Source organism: Ylistrum balloti, unplaced genomic scaffold (assembly GCF_031769215.1).
Source record: "Ylistrum balloti isolate Yb309-2 unplaced genomic scaffold, AGI_CSIRO_Ybal_v1 Utg372390, whole genome shotgun sequence".
NCBI classification, from domain to species: domain Eukaryota; kingdom Metazoa; phylum Mollusca; class Bivalvia; order Pectinida; family Pectinidae; genus Ylistrum; species Ylistrum balloti.
In genome coordinates, this window is record NW_026783089.1 from 6,141 (window position 1) to 9,210 (window position 3,070).

Here is a 3,070-nt window from a genome sequence, read left to right on the forward strand (position 1 = left end):
GCAGACGTTATCTTCTGGGAATTTCAAAATACACCTGGTGCGTCGAGGTTTCTGTTTACAGCATTAAGATATATTCAGTGTATGCGACAATATATAATAAGTGAGTGTTAAACTCTGGTTCAGTGTTATACAAGGATGTAAAATCAATTTGAAAATTATATAAAAACTTAACTTTTGATTTACATTACAAAATATCAAATCAAACAGGAATTGTTTAGGAAGATTTTACCTGTTGAGTGATTACAACTTTTCCATACACATTGTAAATTCTTACAGTATTGATGTTTGGAAGTAAAATTTAAATGAAAACAAACAGGTATCATCATATCAACAGAATCTTAATTCGCGTAATGCTCGCATGAGCGGTAGCAATAGATGTTCAAACACAAAAAGCAACAGTTTCAAAAATATCAGAATTTAAATTTCACAAGTGGTTACAAGAGTGGCTTAGTGGATGGTAAAATGACCATCATCAAAATCGCCGGAGCATATTCGCCCAATCGTACATAACAGTACACCTTTAAGAAAAGGTTGTATGTCCTACCTCGCGGGTACTCCGGGTGTTCTATTTACGTGTTCATGTCTGTTTACTATCTGAGCATGAAAGAATGGTCAATACTGAGTTGATCAAACTTGTATTGAAATGAATCTAAATAAGTGTACAAGAAAAGAAGAAGAAGAAGAAGAAGAAGAAGAAGAAAAAGTAGAAGAAGAAGAAGAAGAAGAAGAAGAAGAAGAAACACATAACCACCATCACACCAGATATCTATAAAATAAAGTAGGCTTATTAGAAATATTTAATGATGAAATATGTACCAATGGAGGTAAGATAGAAATTATAAAAGAAAGAAAGACGGAAAAAGGAAAGGAAATGAGACAAACAGAATATGAATATATTGATAAATCATATTTAAACATATTTCAGATAACACAACGAAATCTGTAAGTAAGTATATATCCATAATATATCATTTAAGTAAGACGTTTAAATTGTATCAGTGTAAGCATAAACTACGCCCATAACCTTACAGAATCAAGTTTGTTATATTCATCTATAATACAATCAATTCATCACAAAAACAAAAATCAAAATAAAAGTCATTCAATGTCTTAAACAAAAACTACTTCCAAATGATAAGCTTTTCATATGAAAACAATTATGACAAAAAAAAAAAAAACAAAAAAAAAAAAAAAAAAAAAAAAAAAAATAAAAATAACAAAAAAAAAAAAAAAAAAAGGAAAGGAGAAACAATAAATATGAAATGATCTGGTTATTTACTAATGAATGTTACATGTCTATCTTATTGGAATGCCATATGACAGCAGAATCCAGTTGGTGTGTATTGTTTATTCTGGATAAAACTTATTCTCTTCTTCCTTTTTTTCTTTGTTAATGTGAATACCACTTCGTCTACAACATGTCTTACCATCACATTACATCAAAATGTAATTTGGTAAATTGAAAATATATTTATGAATTCCAATAAAAACGAAACCCTTTCTATAAGTCAATATTTGAGTAAGTATGGTATACATTCATGTTCCTAATTCCTATTTACACGGTGAATGGGGCTCATTCCGCCATCAAAATCGAAGAAACATAATTCATATAAGTTTACACATTAAGCAAATATTACATTAAAAATTATCACTATTTACAAATATCAGATTGCAAACAATGCAAATAACATGCAAATAATGAGTGCAAGACACACTTCTGTGACTGTTATTCAAAACATTCCAAATATAGTTTTGTAAGTCAAAACTGATATATACAAAAAAACCTATTTACACGGTGAATGGGGCTATTACATTAAAAATTATCACTATTTACAAATATCGAAGAGGCTTTGCAAACAATGCAAATAACATGCAAATAATTAAAAATTATCACTATTTACACAGGCTTTGCAAACAATGCAAATAACATGCAAATTATTCAGACACACACTGAATAGATCAAACACATATAAATTCTTTACTTCTAAAAGAAAAGAAATGTTTAAAATTCAATTCAAAGTCCAAATATAGTTTTGTAAGTCAAAACTGATATATACAAAAAAACCTATTTACACGGTGAATGGGGCTCATGCCGCCATTAAAATCCAAGAAACATAATTCATATAAGTTTACACATTAAGCAAATATTACATTAAAAATTATCACTATTTACAAATATCGAAGAGGCTTTGCAAACAATGCAAATAACATGCAAATAATGAGTGCAAGACACACTTCTGTGACTGTTATTCAAAACAGAATAGATCAAACACATATAAATTCTTTACTTCTAAAAGTAAAGAAATGTTTAAAATTCAATTCAAAGTCCAAATATAGTTTTGTAAGTCAAAACTGATATATACAAAAATGATACCATAAAGAAAGTTGCTGAAAACAAAAGGGCATATGTTTATATACACTAGGATCAAACCTCACTAGAATACGACCAAAGACTCCATTGAATTGAATTCGTCCACATAGTCGAAAAACATCCAGCATCGATTGACATGTACATTAGAATATCACCCTTATTTTATAGGAAGGTAAATCAAATTAGCATCAAACCATTCAAGCTCGGCATATATACTTTACAATGCAGAAGACTGCTTAACCATTCTAGAATCCAAGAACATAGAGAACTTCCCCGAGAAGATTTTATATGTCAAAGATCATAAAGATACCGTACAATTTGTAATTCAACGACCGAAGCCAAGGATGAACATCAGTTTATTTTAATATGTGATGCCTACAAAAATCACAAGACAACGTTATATAGAGAAAACCGCCAATGTTTTTTTTTATTATTTATACAACTGCTTTGTATGAAAAACTCCAAGAAATTATTTCAACTAGGAAAATTTCTATTTGTGTCAAATAAGTTAAGTTGTAGATTTCTTACTCCATCGAATAAAAAATTAGAGGAATGCTTTGTTTTGCGAAACATAGTTTTGTGAAACGCAGTATCTGTATTTGTTCAGGATGTTGAAATCAAACTATCAAATAGTATGCCTTTGATAACAGATTATGTCTTCCCAATGTGTGATTCACATTTACAGTTTCATATATAACA